We start from the raw sequence: 19011 nt of genomic DNA, 5'->3' as shown, positions 1-19011 counted from the left end.
ATAGACAGCTGTAGATCTATGTATATAGATAGACAGCTGTAGATCTATGTTTATAGATAGACAGCTGTAGATCTATGTATATAGATAGACAGCTGTAGATCTATGTATATGTAGATAGACAGCTGTAGATATGTATATAGATAGACAGCTGTAGATCTATGTATATAGATAGACAGCTGTAGATCTATGTTTATAGATAGACAGCTGTATCTATGTATAGATAGACAGCTGTAGAGCTATGTATATAGATAGACAGCTGTAGATCTATGTATGTAGATAGACAGCTGTAGATCTATGTATATAGATAGACAGCTGTAGATCTATGTATATAGATAGACAGCTGTAGATCTATGTATATAGATAGACAGCTGTAGATCTATGTATAGATAGACAGCTGTAGATCTATGTATATAGATAGACAGCTGTAGATCTATGTATATAGATAGACAGCTGTAGATCTATGTATGTAGATAGACAGCTGTAGATCTATTTATTTTCCTCAGTTTAAACTCAGATCCTTTTCTTGAATCTTTTTGACATTTTTTTCATTTAACTTTATTTTTCTGTTTCTCCAGATTTTATTCTTATTTCTTGCTTGTAAATTTTCCCCGTCTTTCTCTTTTCCTTTCACTTCCTTGTTCTGCTGTCGGTTCCTGCTGGGCGTCGCTGAGTTCTGGCGACTCGGTTCAACAGAGAGGAGTCAGTGTGACCTCTGACCGGTTCAGCAGGCTGTCTGACCTCTGATCAGCCCCTCTGACCTCTGACCCCTGTGCAGGATGAGCAGAGCTCGGTGGCCATGCTGAAGAAGCATCAGATCCTGGAGCAGGCGGTGGAGGATTACGCCGACGCCGTCCATCAGCTGTCCAGCACCAGCCGGGGCCTGGTGGCCGCAGGTCACCCGACAGGTGAGTCGCCCGCGAGCCCCGCCCCCCCACAGGGAGCGAACCCTGACCCCGTGTCGTCCCGCCACAGCGAGCGCATCGGCATGCGGCAGTCGCAGGTGGACAAGCTGTACGCGGGGCTGAAGGACCTGGCGGAGGAGCGGCGCGGGAAGCTGGACGAGCGTTTCCGTCTGTTCCAGCTGAACCGGGAGGTGGACGACCTGGAGCAGTGGATCGCCGAGCGGGAGGTGGTGGCCGGGTCGCACGAGCTGGGCCAGGACTACGAGCACGTCACGGTGAGAGGATGAATGAAAGCGGCACTGCTCCAGTCTGATGAACTTCATGTTTTACTGGTTTAAAGGTTCATTTAATCGTCTGGACAACTGAAAACTATTCGTTTATCACCAGAATCAGCAAAACCAGAATGTTTTTCTTCGTTTTAACTGGAGTAAGATGCTTTTAAGGTTTTTTAACATTTCTTGATGCAGAGCTTTGTTACTGTGAAACTGTTTTCATGAGTTTTTGTTGGTTCTTTGAAAAGTCTGTGAATGTTTCTGATGTTTGAGCAACATTTAAAAACCAACAGGAGCAAAACTATCAAGATGTTTCAAGAATTTTCTCTGAAACTTTTTAAACTTTTATTGTTAGAATCAAACAAATCAAATTTAACAGCATTTCTTTCAAACTAAACATTTTAATGTATGCAAACATGGAAAACATGAATATTAATGTGTAATATGATCGACTGCTTCATCCTGTTGACCTCTGACCTTTCTCGATCAGATGCTGCAGGAGCGTTTCCGAGAGTTCGCCCGGGACACGGGGAACATCGGTCAGGAGCGCGTCGACGGCGTCAACAAGCTGGCGGACGAGCTGATCAACGCGGGCCACGGCGACGCGGCCACCATCGCCGAGTGGAAGGACGGGCTGAACGAGGCGTGGGCCGACCTGCTGGAGCTCATCGACACGCGCACGCAGATCCTGGCCGCCTCCTACGAGCTGCACAAGTTCTACCACGACGCCAAGGAGATCCTGCACCGCATCCTGGACAAACACAAGAAGCTGCCGGAGGAGCTGGGCCGCGACCAGAACACCGTGGAGACGCTGCAGAGGATGCACACCACCTTCGAGCACGACATCCAGGCGCTGGGAACACAGGTATGCTGGAGCCAGGCAGCATGGCAGCCGGGGAACCCGGGGACAACCCGGCGCCCGGGGAACAACCCGGCGCCCGGGGAACAACCCGGCGCCCGGAGAACAACCCGGCGCCCGGGGAACAACCCGGCGCCCGGAGAACAACCCGGCGCCCGGAGAAACAACCCGGCGCCCGGAACAACCCGGCGCCCGGGAACAACCCGGCGCCCGGAACAACCCGGCGCCCGGAGAACAACCCGGCGCCCGAGAACAACCCGGCGCCCGGAGAACAACCCGGCGCCCGGGGAACAACCCGGCGCCCGGAGAACAACCGGCGCCCGGGGAATCTATTAGTAAAGTAGAAACATGAAGGAGTCTGTTGAGCTCAGACCAGTTTGTCCTGCAGGTCCGGCAGCTGCAGGAAGACGCCGTCCGTCTGCAGTCGCGTACGCCGGAGACAAAGCCGACGACATCCAGAAGAGAGAAGGAGAGGTGAGAGACCAGCACTCTGCTCCCTCATTGGACCAGAGAGTCTTAAAGAGACAGCGCCGCTGCTGCTCTCAGCGCAACGCATGCTGCACGGCTGCTGCTCTCACATCACATCAGCTCTTTGCTCCTGAAAGAGCCTCAGCAGCACAGATTACTTTAACTATACCAGAGCCAGGGCTTAAAGGGCCGGTGTCGTGTTTTCCAGGCACAGAGACAATCTAGTAACTGTTACTTTTGGTCGTTATAATATTAAATAGAACTTAAAATAAATGTAACTTCCTGATCAAATGTCTTGAAATTGGGCCTCTGTCTCTTTAAGAAGCTCCTGTTCTCTCTGAAGCTCCGCCTCCAGGAAGTCATCCAACATGGCTCCTCTATTAACCCTCTAATGTTTTTACCAGCTCTGCTCTGAGCAGCAGCTCCTATAATGAGCTCAGCAGCTGTTTGCTAAGTGCTTCTGGCTAGTCTGAAGGAGCTGAGTGGGAGGAGCTGTGTCCTGAAGGCGGGGCTAGATCCACTCAGGCGTTTTGCAGCTGAATGTTTGCCATGGACACTAAAGGATGGAAAGATAAACATGGTGATTTTCTGACACCGGCCCTTTAAATGTTCCTCCTCACACTGTGACATCACACAGGGAGGTCAAAGTGCTGTGAACATCGCTGTGGTTTTATGTCTGATGAGTTTGAGTTCATGTTTACAATTCACCTGAATTTAATTTAAACTAATCCAGCATGAAGTGTCCTTCTGATCCCGGGTCCAGACCTCATCTGCACTGGGTCCAGAATTCTGGTTCTGGTTCTGGATGAAGAGTTGATTTGATGCTTTGGGTCGTTCCCTTCGTGATGTTCCAGACCTCATTAACTCGCTCAGCCTCCTGCGGCCCACAGCATCATGGAGCCTCCTGCGGCCCACAGCATCATGGAGCCTCCACTTTACCCTGCTGGGCTGAACGGGTTTAACCTCATCCTTTGGTTCCGACCCAGATGGAACGATTCAGGCTTATCTGACCCGACATCAGTGGTCTAGTTAAAGTAAACCGATTAGCATGTGGATAGCAGCAAATGGTTGCCATGGGAACCTTTATAAGAGTAAAATTGTAAAAGTGTCCCAGTCAAACTTCCAAACTTCAACATGGCTTCCAGAAAAGGCCTGTGTGTCGCGTCATTTTCCTTCCCCAGGGAACATGGATTAAGTTCCTCTGAAGATAATCATTGAATGGTTCATTTAATAGTTTTTATTTGTGAATATGGGATTATTCTGAGATTAGTTTTGTCCCACCAGAGGAGCCGTAGTTTCACCTCCATGTTTATGTCGGCTGGTGTTTCCTGGACCCGACCCGTCTGGACTCTGCCGGTTCTGTTATTCAGGCCAACGTGTTAGCATGTTAGCGTGTTGCTGCTGTGTTTTGACCGTCCCTATGTGTCTCCCTGCGTTTCGCCCGGTGAGCCCAGAAGAGAAAGGGAGAGGTGAGACTCCGCCCCTAAGCTTTGCATCACTTGGCTGCTCTTCCTCCCCTCCTCTTCCTCTGTGGACTAAAATGAGCTCAAACATTTTAGTCGCTCTGGCTGAGCGCTCGTCTCAATCTGGGATCGTTTGTCTTGGTCTTCTCCACCCGGCTGGGCTGCCAGAAGCTGAAAACAAACGCTCCTGCAGTAATAAGGTGAGCAGACAGGGAAGCTGGGGAGGAGGCTCCATGGTCACAGCCTCCTCTTCATCACACCTTCATCACCGGGTCAGAAACATTGAAGCTAAACGCTGCGACTTTATCAAAAATATCTTTCTACACGGCACTTCAAACTGTCACATAACAGTTTATGAGACGATAATCTGTGAAAAGATCGATCTCCTCACTGAAGAAAAGCCCAAAATACAACCAATCAGAGCCAGGAGGCGGGGCTTAGTGCTGTCAATCATTCTCGTGCAAGTGCTGTTAATGGCAGAGAAATAACTTAGACACGAAAACGTTTATCCGCCTTCATCAGTGGCAATGCTAACTAGCATTAGCATTCATGATGATTGTAACCCTAACCCCAAGGGGGAGGTGTAGGGTGATTGACAGCACTAAGACCCGCCCCCAGGCTACGATTGGTTGTTTCTTGGCGCTGGCAGAAGGAAGGAGATTAATATTTACACAGATTGTCTCATAACAAACTGTTACAACAAATATGTAAAAAAATATTTTTAAGAAAGTACTGCAGCTTTAAGAGCCGTTCTGGTTCTGGTTCTGCTTGGACCTGGATCCGGAGGTCACAGCTGGTCTTTCGTCTCAGTGATGCTGACAGGACAGAATGAGCTTAAATTCAGGTTGATCCAGTGACATCACTTCCTGTTTACCCCAGCAGGCTAACGTTAGCTAGCTGCTTGTTTTCTGCTCAGAGCTTCTGCTGCACGACGGCGGCGCTGGTTCCCTCCCTCTGTCCGCCGTTCCCCGTGTCCCCTTGCCGCCCAGCCGGCCCTCATGTCTCCGTCTGTCCCTGCAGGTGCTGGAGGCCTGGAAGAACCTCCTGGAGGCGGCGGAGGCCCGGCGCTCCAAGCTGCTGGACACGGCCGATAAGTTCCGGTTCTTCAGCATGGTGCGGGACCTGATGCTGTGGATGGACGACGTCATCCGGCTCATCGAGGCCCAGGAGAAACCCAGGTAGGAGCCGCTCCGCCCAGGGGCACGTGGCCGGACCGGGCGACCTCTGACCTCTGCCGCCGCGCCCGCAGGGACGTGTCATCGGTGGAGCTGCTGATGAACAACCACCAGGGCATCAAGGCGGAGATCGACGCCCGAAACGACAGCTTCACGGCCTGCATCGAGCTGGGCAAGGCGCTGCTGGCCCGGAAGCACTACGCTGCAGAGGAGGTAGGCAGCGCCACCCGCTGGACAGCGGAGTGGGCGGGCAGCGCCACCTGCTGGGCAGCGCCACCTGCTGGACAGCGGAGGGGGTGGGCAGCGCCACCCGCTGGGCAGCGCCACCTGCTGGGCAGCGCCACCTGTAAAACCAAACTTTAGATCAGATTTCAGGTTCAGATCTTTATTTTCTTCCCAGGGAACAAAAATCTAAAGAGCCATTAATGTTTAATTACATTTATGGATCAAAATGACTCCAGATTTAGTGATTTTAATGTAAAACGATTAAAATCACTTCAAAAGACCTGCTATAACAATAGTATGATTGACTGAACCCAATCAATCAATCAAGTTTAATTATGAGAAACCAGAGACAAACTTTAATTTTCATCTAAATCTTCGTTGTGTTGATCAATATTTGATCAATTCTGGCTCTGAACCAGCTGGTGTCTCTGGATTTACAGGATCTCAGTGTTTCGGCTGGTTTTCAGTTTATAGAACCAAAGTTATCCGGGTCAGGACCGGTTCTGTTCTGGGTTCTTGGAACCGTCCTGGATCAGTCTCATGTCTGTCATCTGCAGCTCCCTCTAGTGGCCACAGACGGAGCTGCAGCGTCCATATGGACTCCAGTATGAACCCTGTTTACTGGTTTCTCCTCCAACCAGTACAACCAGTCTGCAGCCAGTAACACTCCAGTAACTGCTGCATTCAGGACCAGAACAGGTTGATTGAACTCAGCAGTTTGTTGGTCTGTGTGGATGACCTTTGACCTCTTCTAAAGCTCAATGCGCTCAGACAGATTAAGCCTGTATGGACGGATTCCCAGTTGTCCCAGTTGTCCCAGTTGCTCACTGTGTTTTCTGCTGCAGATTAAGGAGAAGTTGCTCCAGCTGACGGATAAGAGGAAAGAGATGATCGATAAGTGGGAGGATCGCTGGGAGTGGCTGAGGCTGGGTGAGACGTGCGACCCGTTCCGCCGGTTCCCCCGGCCCGGCCCGGTTCCCCCGGCCCGCCCCCGGCCCGGCCCGTTTCTGACCCCCGTTCTGTCCCCAGTGCTGGAGGTGCACCAGTTCTCGCGGGACGCGGGCGTGGCGGAGGCGTGGCTCCTGGCCAGGAGCCGTACCTGTCCAGCAGGGAGATGGGCCAGAGCGTGGACGAGGTGGAGAAGCTCATCAAACGCCACGAGGCCTTCGAGAAGTCCGCCGCCACCTGGGAGGAACGCTTCGCCGCGCTGGAGAGGCTGACCACGGTGAGGCCCGCCGGACCGGAACCGGACCGCTACCGGACACTCGGGACCAGAACCGGACGCTCTGTCTGCTTCTCTGTCCAGATGGAGTTACTGGAAGTGAGAAGAAGGCAAGAGGAAGAGGAGAGGAAGAGGCAGCCGGCAGAGGCTGCTGAGGCTGCAGCCCAGAGCAGGTGAGGAGGAGGACTGGGAGGACTGGGAGGACTGGGAGAACTGGGAGAACTGGGAGAACTGGGAGGACTGGGAGGACTGGGAGGACTGGGAGAACTGGGAGAACTGGGAGGACTGGAGGGAACTGGGAGGACTGGGAGAACTGGGAGGACTGGGAGAACTGGGAGAACTGGGAGGACTGGGAGAACTGGGACTCTTTAACAATGACCCAAATGGTTTGATCAGTGATTGATCTGATTAATTAGAATGAAAATCAGAAGTTTTAATGTTTTATTGAACAAATAAGAGATTTTAGTTAATTTATTAGAAATCTGTTGAAATGAAAACATTTTTATTCTGAATTTAAAAGCTCCAAGCTGCTGGAGTTTAAAGTTTCTAAAGTATTTTATTTTTCTGTTTTCTTTGTGTTGAATGTTTTAAAGAAGCAGATAAAATACATTTTATTTATTGTTTTTGTTATAATCTGGACCAGTTGTTGAAGTCAAACAGATTCAGATGATCTGAAGGAAGCAGAAATAACTTCATTCATGTAAGCAGCAGCAGTTTCAGTGCTGAAGCTACAAGTTGTTTAGTTTCTAAAGTTCTGATTTCTGAATGTTTTAAACACATTTAAACTTAAACACGTTCAGATTGGAGAGAAATGAAATCAGTTTGTTTCAGTAGAAATGATCACCAAGCTGAAGGGGAACCGCTCCAGTGTGATAATATCTGTGTGTGTGTGTGTGTGTGTGTGTGTGTGTGTGTGTGTGTGTGTGTGTGTGTGTGTGTGTGGTGTGTGTGTGTGTGTGTGTGTGTGTGTGTGTGTGTTTCTGCAGGGAGGGCGACCCGGTGTCCCAGAACGGGCTGCCGTCCGACCAGGAGTCGCCCCGGGTTAGTTACCGCTCTCCTGCCTACCAGACTTACAGCAGCTCCCTGCAGAGCCGCAGGGCCATCGCAGCTGCTGCAGCTGCTGCAGCGCGGAGTCGGCCTCAGACATGATCACACTCACACACACACACACACACACACACACACACACACACACACACCGCAGTCTGCAGAAACACTCAGCATTCCTCTGTGTCGCCTGGATTTCATTTCTAATGGATCATCTGCTGTCAGCCCAACAGGAAGTGCATCACCTGGCTACTTCCTGCCACAGATCAGAGAAAACTTTCATACAAAACATCCAGATGACAATATTCACTTTATTCACTTTATTTAGGAAGTTATGAATGAATTTTACTGCAGAGCAATCATTCCTTCAATCTACATTTCCATTCCCAGACTCTGTAACTTCAGCTTTAACGTTAGCTCATGTTTTTAGCATTAGCTCATGTTTTTAGCATTAGCTCATGTTTTAGCATTAGCTCTTGTTTTTAGCCTTAGCTCGTGTTTTTAGCATTAGCTCGTGTTTTTAGCATTAGCTCGTGTTTTTAGCGCTGAGTTTCTCCTTTTGCTGGCTGTCTCTAAGTATTCAAATGTTTTGGGTCCTGTATACTTCCTGGAAACAAATTGCTGCAGTTTTTGTCCTTTAGACTCAACATTCCTGCTTTACTCTGACAAATGTTAAAGGTGCTACCATGTGAACAGTGCGGTGTGAGTGCGACTGTGAGCGTCTGGTTTGGGACCACACACACACACACACACCACACACCACACACACACACACACACACACAGCCCTCTTCATCCCTGTCCTCCTCTTCCTCCTGTCTCCCTCAGCTCGACCCGCCCGCCATCCTGTCCCCTCAGCTGCTAATGGCTCTGCTCGTTTACGTCATCATTTACAAACTCACGCTGTGGAACATGAACACCTGAACGCCTCGCAGAACATGAACACCTGAACGCCTCGCAGGGCTCAGCTCACATTCATCCTCACATTATTGATCCAGAAATCCTGCAAAACTAAATGTAGAAAATCAACTAATTATCAGGAAATCTTGTTGTCTTAAATAAAATATATTAAAAGGATTTAGTTCAATTATTTACCTGATAAATCATCAAAATAGACAAATATGTTTAGAATTAAATATAAAATATAATCAATAACTTTTGAAAAGATTAGATCTTAAAATGATGATTTATTACTTTTGTGCTTTTATTTTGAAAGCGGTTCATGGCGTGTTAATCAGCGTCTGCATCGCCACGTCTCTTCATCTTCATCATCCTCTCTAACTAACACGCGTTCCTCTGAACTGAACCAGAACTCGTCTTTCAGACCGGATTGTTTCATGATGAAGTTCAGGAAACTTTTCCGTCGTCACGTTTCTGATCCTGAAACCACGAATGAAACGATTTCCTGATGAAGGATCTCGCTGGATTTCACTGTGATCTCATCAGTTCTCACCGTTTTCATCCACAGAGATAAATTTGGGGACTGTCCCTTTAAGGGACGTCCAGCTGTTTCTCTGTTTGTTGACAGTGAAGTCAATAATCAACGTTGCTTGTTATGTAATAATATGATGGGATGTTGAGCAGAACCGGATCCTCTAATGAGCTTTTAACGCTTTGAGTGAAACTGATGGAAATGAGCAGATAATTTGTCTCTGCTGCTGTTTCCGTTTCTCTCACATTTATTTATTTATGGACTGAAAAAATCTAAACCAATCAGATTTACATCATTTATGACTAAAAAAGATGAAAACTTTAAACTTTTACTCATTTCTTCACATGTTCATCAATAGATCATCATTTCACACCCGAGTCACTGAGTCCTGTCCTCTGTCCCACTCAGTCCCTCAAAGACCCTCATTGTCCCACTCTGTCCCTCATTGACCCTCATTGTCCCTCATTGACCCACTCGTCCCTCATTGACCCACTCTGTCCCTCATTGTCCCACTCAGTCCCTCATTGTCCCACTCTGTCCCTCATTGTCCCACTCAGTCCTTCATTGTCCCACTCTGTCCCTCATTGACCCACTCTGTCCCTCATTGACCCACTCTGTCCCTCATTGTCCCACTGTCCCTCATTGTCCCACTCAGTCCCTCATTGTCCCACTCTGTCCCTCGTTGTCCCACTCTGTCCCTCATTGACCCTCATTGTCCCTCGTTGTCCCACTCTGTCCCTCATTGACCCTCATTGTCCCTCATTGTCCCACTTTGTCCCTCGGTGTGAGTGGACGGCTGCTCATCTCTGTATTTTCAGTTGTTTTAATTTGCATCATGTCTTTTTGTCCCTTCCTGTGTCTCTCTGTCCGTCCGTCTCCAGACTAACATTCCCAATAAACCCAGTCAGAACCAGTGTCCTCTCTGACCCGTCCTGGTTTGTCTCTCCTCGTGTCTCATCCATGTTTCTGTCTCTGGTTGATTGTTGCTCCATCAGTGGACGCTTCCTCCTCCTGGAGGTCAGAGGTCAACGATGCTTAGTGTTTCAGCTGCAGGTTCAGAGCCCGGTGGTCGGTCCCGGGGTCGGGGCCGGTCCTGGTTCTGGTCCCGGTTCTGGTCCTGGTTCTTTTCTAAACAGTTTCAGTTTGAAATGAAAGAGAAGAACCAACAGATGCTCTTCAGATTTAATGTTCAAATATCTTTGAATTTAATGTTGATCCAGATTAATTCCTGTTTTCCAGCCGTAGAGATAAAAATTCAATACATTTATTAAGTTATTTTGTTTGACTGATTTTTGGTTCCACAGATTAATGGCAGAAATAAAACGTCAGGAATCAGATTCTAGATCTTATCAGGTGTCAAACTGAATTCACCTGATATTCTCTGTAAAGCTGCTTGAAACGGTAAAAACTACAGAATTCATGTTTTTATCAAACTCAGAACTTTAAAACCCAGACATTTCATTTTGAAAAGTTCCCAGTGTAGTCAGACTTCCTCAGTCTGTGATGCAGTTCAGTAAAACGTTTCTGGACCTGGTTCCTGTTGGTTGATGGAGCTCAGGGTCAGGAAACCAGTTCTCCCAGTAAAACCCCCCAGGACCGCTCCAGACCGCCTCCCAAAGCTGCCAGGATCCTGCGGCCTTTGACTGGACCCTAACCTCCGTCTGTGACCGGGTAATGACCTTCGTTTGCAGTGGAGTGGAAACCAACCAATCAGTTCTCACCACAGCTCCCAGTTTCACTTCCAAGCAATTTACTGGTTGATTGTTTGAGATGTTTGGTGTGACCTTCCTCTGCCGCGCCGCCGCTTCTCTAACGCTGAGTGACCTGGTGGTGGCGCCGTCATGCTGTGGGATGCGTTGCAGTGATGCAGCATGAACCAGAGATCAGTGCATGTGACCAGCAGCACAATGAACCGCTGGCTGTGATCAGGTGATGATGAGGATGATGATGAGGATGATGAAGTCCAGATTGAGGCTGGGAACGACGGGACTGATCCGGTTCCGGGTCAGAGGGCATCAGGAAGTCGGTCTGCTGTTGGTTATGATTGTAGGAAGTGATGAAAGTTGGCATCGGCCAATCAGGAGGCGTTTTGGGGAGTCGGTGGTTTTACAGAACAGCAGTGAAACTTTTTCCAATATTCAGATTTATTTTGATCAGTTTTTGGTTTCAGCTGTTGGCCTGAACAGCAGAGGAATAAAGTTTTATTGTTTAGCCATTTTTGTTTTATGTCTGGTTGACTTTAGCGCCTCCTGGTGGTGGAAATGAATAAAACCCATTTAAACATCCTGGATAAACAGTTTAGTATTTTGACCTGCCGTCCATCTGCTAATATTGATCAGAATTATTCATTTAAAATGTGACATTTTTCCAGAATAATGATCAGAATTGGTTTCATTAATCCGTTTGAACTTTAACCTAAAGTTTTATGTGTTTGTGACGTTTCTGATCCTCGTTCAGGTTTATTGTCCGTATTTCGGATCTTCCTGATGGATTCTGGCCTCGTGGAGCTGCTAGCATAGCGTCTCTGTTAGCATTAGCATCTGTAGCGTCTTCCCAGCCTGTGATTGTTTTCTGCTCTGCATGTTGAAGCTCTACTGACTGATCTGCAGCTGCTGTGACCTCTGTGACCCCTTTGACCTCTGTGACCTTTCCGCCGCGCTGACCGCCCCCTCTGGTTGCAGGAGAACGTGGACGAGGCGGTGAACGGGGAGCCCAGCCCCGCGGGGTCGCCGGGCGCCGGCCGTAAGGCCAAGGCCAGCCAGGCGGCGACGCTGCCGGCGAAGAGCCAGCAGGACGGCGCCACCTGCCTGCTGGAGGCCTTCCTGCACCGCAAACACGAGTGGGAGGGCCACAACAAGAAGGCCTCCAACAGGTGTGAATTGTTTTTAATGGTTTTGTCCTTGGTTTAGGTTTAGTTAATAATGTCCTCCAATAACTAACTACCAAGTCATGTTTTCAAATGTTGTCAACTTTAAACGTTATTTATCCCAAAAACACGTGAAGCTGCAGGACGACTGACTGCTGAGCTCAGCTGGTCCTCTGAGGAAACTGACACATGGAAACTTACAGATTATTTTAATACTCTGGACAGATTCCTAACTGAGGACAAAACTGATTAATAATCTATAAAAGCATCCAGGACTCAAAACATTTACTAAACTCTCAACATGTTAAAGCAGCTTTAACATGTTGAGAGTTTAGCAGATAAATATCAACATTTGACCTGAAAAACAACTCAATGTTCCAGGACAAACATTTTCCTGAGAGCCAAGGCGGGATGATGACCCGGGAGTGAAACTGGTTCTGGTTCTGAGCCCGGTTCTGAGCCCGGTTCTGGTTCTGAGCCTGGTTCTGAGCGCGGTTCTGGTTCTGAGCCCGGTTCTGAGCCCGGTTCTGGGTCTGTCTCCTCAGGTCCTGGCACAACGTGTTCTGTGTGATCAACCAGCAGGAGATGGGTTTCTATAAGGACCAGAAGAGCGCGGCGCAGGGCGTCCCCTACCACAGCGAGATCCCCGTCAGCCTGAAGGAGGCGCTGTGCGAGGTGGCGCTCGACTACAAGAAGAAGAAACACGTCTTCAAGCTCAAGTGAGTTTCAGACGGACATTAATGATGATCATCATGAAACTTGTTTGTATCTGTGGTTCAAACAGAGAACAGTGGAAACAACAAGGTTTGGTTTCATGGCCTGTTAAACAGCCTCTGATTCATGCAGCAGTTATTAAAGATGAAGACAAGCTGAGAAAACATCAGAATGAAACCAATAAACAGGCAGCAGAACCTCCAGGTTTCTAATCTATTAATGGAAGTTTGATCCATAATGAGCCAAACATCAGAGATCAGAATCAATTCAGCTGCACAAGTTACTGAACCGACCAAACGCCTGATGGAGCCGAGACAATAGAGTTCATCACATTCCCTTAAATCTCAGGTTTAATGTTTTCCCTCCGCAGCGAGATGAAAGTCTCTGCATGTGTCCAATCGGTTCCTCCAGGATTTTATGATATTGTGATATTTTTAGAAATATTTGCAAAGAAATTAGTGATTTTTTTCTTTCAGGGTTCATGTAGAGGAGAAAAGAAAACCAGATGTGACAGAAACATTTTATTCTTCAAGAACTTCATATAAACACATGAAGTCGGGCTGAAGCAGCAGAGGAAACACTGCCACCTGTTGGTGGGAGGAGGCATCACTGAAAGCCCATGTTGCTGAAGTTGCAGTTTATTTTCAATAAACTCACATTTATGCATCAGCATGAAAAATCCAGGGATGATCAGAGGATTGCAAACAGCTGTGAAACAATGTGCTCTGCATGTTCGCTGGATTGGAGATGAAATTTAAATTTGAGATGAATCAGATTCTGTTTTTGCCTGACCATCATGTCTGACGCTCCGCAGGCTCACCGACGGGAACGAGTATCTCTTCCAAGCCAAAGACGACGTGAGTAACAAACTGAAACTCCTCAGGTTTCACTTCCTCCACATCACAGACGCTCATATTTAACTTGTTCCATCCGGAGGAAAATGTTTTTCCTCTGACGGACGGAACCGCTGGGTCGGACCGCCTGGTTCTGGAAAACTGGGAATACTTTTAGTTTTGGTGATTTTCCTCTGGGCTCCATCCTCAGCTCCTCCCACTGATCAGTCATAAAACTGAGACTTGGACTAGGCCAATATTCTGTTGCACATGAACATTGTTTTCCTGCTAGATCAGCTTCTGCACCTCCAACAGAAAACAGTTTCTGTCTGAAGGAGACATGAAACCCACAGGAGACATGAAACCCACAGGAGACATGAAACCCACAGCGGCGTCTGTCCAGCAGTTTGTTGTTGTCATGATGTTTGTTTGGACTCTGCTGCTGCAGCAGCAAAATGCTGCTGCAGCAGCAGAGTCCTGACCAACACCAGGAACTGGATAATCCACTGGTCTCTGCTGTTTCTTGAACTGGCCTCACTGGGCTACCTGGCCTCACTGGGCTAACTGGGTTAACTGGCCTCACTGGCCTCACTGGGCTAACTGGGCTAACTGGCCTCACTGGGCTAACTGGCCTCACTGGGCTAACTGGGCTCCTCGAGACACTTTAATATCTAGTCACATATCAACCCGGTTCCTGCCGGGTCCAGACTGACCAGATGAGGCCGGGTTGAGTTTCTCCTCACATCTGGAACGAAGCGATCAGTGTCTGTGTGGAGAAAAGAGTTCCTGTGTTTGAGGTACTTCCCTTCTGTCCCCAGAGGAGATGACCGCCTGGATCTCGGCCATCGCGGCGGCGGCGGCGGGCTCCAGGCCGGAGGTGACGCCCAGCAGCCACAGCACGCCGGCCCCCGCCGCCCGCGCCCAGACGCTGCCGGCCACCGTGGCGGCCTCCACCGCCGAGTCCAGCCCGGGCAAACGGGAGAAAGACAAGGAGAAACGCTTCAGTCTGTTCAGCAAGAAGAAGTAGACGCTCCTGTCCTCTCCTGTCCTCTCCTGTCCTCCCGTCCCCCGGCTGTTTGGGGTCGCTCCTCCTCCTCGTTGTCCGTCGTTCATCCAGCCGCCAGTCGGTTTGCTCCGAGCAGCTGCGAAGCTCAGAATGTAGATATGTCTCTCTAATCCATCCTGATGATGATTCCTAACATGTCCTGATCCCAAACAGCCTTCCTCCTCCTCCTCCTCCTCTTCCTCTCAAAGCGTGACTCCAGCATGCAGCTCCGAGCCAAAACTCTCCACTCTGTGCCTCTCAACCGTCCGGTGGCTCAGAGTTCCCGCTCGGCGGGAACCTTCGCTAGGAGGGACAGAACCACCGCTGGCGTGTCCGGCTGCTGCTGTCCTACGGACGCGGTCACCGCCTGGAGGAATCCCGCTCCGTTTTCCTTCCTGCTGTCTCTCGTCGTCCAGCTTCTCGTGTTTCCGCTCCCGGTTCTCCTGGACGCTGTCGCTCGCGCCGGTCTGGCTCCATCCTCAGCCGTTTCTGCGACGCCTTGTTATTGCAAGATGCCGTGTTTCCCTGTGTGGAGGGGAACCTGGAGCAGGGCGGGGTCCGCTCCGGATCCAGCCTGGGCTAACCGGGCTAACTGGGCTAAAACAGGCTAACTGGGCTAAACCGGGCTAACTGGGTTAACTGAGTCTAAACCAGGCTAACTTGGGTTAACCTGGGCTAAACCCGGCTAACCGGGCTAACTGGTTTAACCCGGCTAACTGAGCTAAACCAGGCTAACTGGGATAACCTGTGCTTAACCGGGCTAACTGGTTTAACCCGGCTAACTGAGCTAAAACAGGCCAACTGGGCTTAACCGGGAAAACTGGGCTAAACCGGGCTAACTAAGTTAACTGAGGCTAAACCAGGCTAACTGGGCTAAACCAGGCTAACTAAGTTAACTGAGCTAAACCAGGCTAACTGGGCTAAACCGGGCTAACTAAGTTAACTGAGCTAAACCAGGCTAACTGGGCTAACTGCGGGCTGAGCAGCTGCTCGGGGCCGTCTAATTCCTGCAGCAGCGTGAGCGCCACCTTGCCCTGCTTCATCTGTATGTATAACTTGTGTATAACAAACTGTTTAAATAAACTTGTGTTTAATTTCTTCACTTATTAGTACTAATAATATGACCAACCGTGATAAGCTTCAGTGATTCTGTATGAAGGAGGAAACCGAATGTTTAATCAGTTTTCCAACAATCAGTCGGGTTTCTTTTCTACTTTGTTTCTGAAACATTAACCTCTGACCTTTGTTTGGTTTTGTGACTCAGAGTTAATCAGGTTATTAGTCTGGAGTTTGAAGATGTTCTATAAAGTAACTTTAAGCTGTTCAGTGGATCTTTATGTCTGGAAGTGAATTTGGCTTCAGCTCTCCGTCGTTAAAGTGAAACCTGTGGCGCTTCTACGGAGCTCCATTCATGACAAAAGTCACTCCAACTCATTTAATGTGAACTTGATCAGATGTGGAAAAAGATGCAAATTAAAACGTTTTTGTTTGGGATGTGATTTAAAGTCCACATTATACAAGAAAACCGTTAATTTAATAACAATCCAGATAATTTTCTCAGATTTTCATGGTAACCACCATAACACTAATGATTCTTAAAACATGTTTCCAAATGAAGAATGTTCATGTTTGTTAGAAAACTACATTTTGGATTTCTGGCTGATGGTGGGAGAATATTTTTTCTATGAAAAAGACTCTTTGATTGGAAGAATATCACAGGGAAGCAGTTCTCCGACCTGCAGGGGCGCTTTGGGCAGCGGCTGCTTTTGGACGGCGGCGGCTTCGGGCCTGAACAGCTGATTGGCAGCTTTTCCTCTAAAAACTGATCATCAAGAAGAATAAATGTTAGATTTAAATGTTTGGGCCCAAATGTTTGACTTTTGTTTCAGTGATTTCGTCATTAATGGAGTTCCATAGAGCCTGAATAGAGTTGGTGTAATGCAGCAGGAATGAGGCCGAACAGGTCAAAGGTCAATCATTATTGGGGGGGGAAGCTGCTTCATTTTTTATTATTTTGTGCTAAAATCTGACAGTTTGATAAATAGTGTGCTTTCCTCTGTAACCATAGTAGCCAGATATTTCTTCATTCTGCACAACGCCATGTCGGGGTTGGTGGGCGGGGTCATAGGTCATAGGTGGGTGTGATGCGGGTCACTGCTAGTTGGATCTGCACCGTAGATTTCTCCCCGTCTGTTACATCTGTGCAAAAAGCCATTAAAAGCTTTTAAAACAAATCGACTCCGTTTGGTTCCTGTTGCAAACCGTCGGGTCAAACGGCCTTGACCTCAGAACCTCCTGACCTCAGAACCTCCTGACCTCAGAACCTCCTGACCTCAGAACCTCCTGACCTCAGAACCTCCTGACCTCAGAACCTCCTGACCTCAGAACCTCTTGACCTCAGAACCTCCTGACCTCAGAACCTCCTGAACAACCAGACAGCTGACTGCTGGAACGGCCTAGTCAAAGTCCAAAGCTGAACCTGATAGAAATTCTCATTAAAGTTGTTTTTTTCTATTTTTCAACCCAAATGTTTACATTAAATAGAAAACACAAACGACAACTTGAGAGAATTTATTAATTATTACATCAAAGCAGGAAGAAATAATTTATCTGAAACATCAGCAGATGGTTTTTAGTAAATTCAGATCAAACATTAAAAGTTTAATTTGTTTTTGATCAAATAAAAGTCATAAAATCAAAAGATTTTTTATATTTCAAACCATCAAATATTAAAAACAGATGATTTGTCATCAGACTGATAATGAAAACAGGATGAAATGATTTTAATTGATTGAATATTTTTCATGCTTCGCCTCTTCCTCTGCTCGGCGCGGCGGACAGCGCCTCCTGCCGGCCACCGGCACAAGAAACTCCTACTCCCATGATGCATTGCGTCCTGCTGTTCAGTCTGCGCGCTCGCAGGGTCAGATTGCAGCCACAATCTGACCCTTCAAAGTAAAAGCTCGTCAGTTAACGTAAAGCATCAATTGAATCCGAACCTTCAGCCAGGGGTCGGTTCCGGTTCTGGTCAGGTTGATAATGATTCTTTTGTTCTTTTTCACATCTAATGAACTGTTCATGTGACAAGTAGAACCTGGAAAAGACCAAATGTTGAAAGAATTTTATTAAAGAACAGAAAAGCTCCGGACTTTGACTAGACCAATTCAAAGCGTTAATGTTTGGACTTCCTGGTTGATCATGACTGAATGTTTCCCTTCAGGATGTTCTGTTACAAACCAGAACTCAAATGCGATTCATCAGAACCTGAAGCAGCCCAGTGGCCCACATCACCACTCTGCCACCACCATGTCTGACTGCAGGTCAAATGTTCTAGTTCTGAACGTTGCATCAGAAAATCCGTCTCTCTTCAGTACAGTGGATGTTTCTTCAGCCTCTCCTGGTTTTTATTTTTCTCTTCCACCTTCAGTTTAGGATGTTTGAAATGAAACTAATTAATCAGATAAATTATTGAGTTGGAAACTTTTTAGAACTTAATAAATAAAATTAAAATCAGACTAATTTATTTAATCTATTGTATTTAAACGTAGTTTGGTTAAGTAAAACATTTAAATGTATTACCATTTTCAGAAGTACCTTATTTCCCGGACTATAAGCCGCAACTTTTCTCCCACGGTTTGAACCACGAGGCTCATTTTCTTCAACCGCCAGGGGGAGCTCTAGCAGGAAAAGAATCATTGAGAGTCAAAACTCGAAATCAAAGAAGAAAGCGCCGATTTTCATTCAGAACGAGCAACAACTTTATCCAAATTCATCATGGAAAACAGAAATTCATAAGATTCAGGTTTTAAACTGCACGGCCTGAAGGCGAGATTCATTCAGTACGCAGCGGCTCATAGATATAGAGATATAGATATAGATATCCATAGATATAGATATATGTACGTATCCAGTTTTTTTTAACTCTGCAGATGCGGCTTGTATGATGTGCGCTCTATAGTCCTGAAAATACGGTAATAAATAACTGACACCGAAATAATTTACTGTTACAAAATGTATGTTTTTTTTTTTTTTTCTCTTTTAGAAGTTTATTTTAAAAATAGCTGCATGTGATTCCAGAAAATGGTTCAATAAATACATTTAATTATTATTTTTAAAAAACCTCCAATAATTTTTTAAACTAATTGATAAATTCTTGGATTAATTAGATGTTTATTTATTTGTTGTTTTTCTGGTGAAGCTTCGGGATTTTTCATTTTATTTTATTGTTTTATTTTTAATAACCGGATGTGCGCGCGGGCGTGCCTCTGAAGGCGCGTGCCCGTCACCGTGAGCCCATCAGCCTCCATCAGTTTGCTCAGGGAGGGTCTCCACCGGACCAGAACCCTCCGGTCCGGATCCGAGCTGCGGTCCGGCTGCGGCTCTAAGGGCGCGGCAGCAGCGGGGCGATGCGCTCCTCTGGCCGGGAACCAGCGCGCATCTCCGGGGGCTGCGCTGCTCCTCAGCCCGCTCAGCGCGCTCCATCTGCGGG

The 19011-nt window shown here is 47.6% G+C and overlaps 1 pseudogene; it reads left to right on the top strand.

The window, feature by feature from the left end:
* The window catches only part of LOC129356743 (spectrin beta chain, non-erythrocytic 1-like), a 49621-nt pseudogene extending 32865 nt beyond the window's left edge, over positions 1–16756 (top strand).
* The last annotated feature ends 2255 nt before the right edge of the window (positions 16757–19011 follow it).

This window comes from Poeciliopsis prolifica, unplaced genomic scaffold, assembly GCF_027474105.1.
Source record: "Poeciliopsis prolifica strain line A6 unplaced genomic scaffold, Auburn_PproV2 SCAFFOLD190, whole genome shotgun sequence".
In the NCBI taxonomy this organism is placed as follows: Eukaryota; Metazoa; Chordata; class Actinopteri; order Cyprinodontiformes; family Poeciliidae; genus Poeciliopsis; species Poeciliopsis prolifica.
This window is presented reverse-complemented; position numbering and strand designations above follow the sequence as displayed.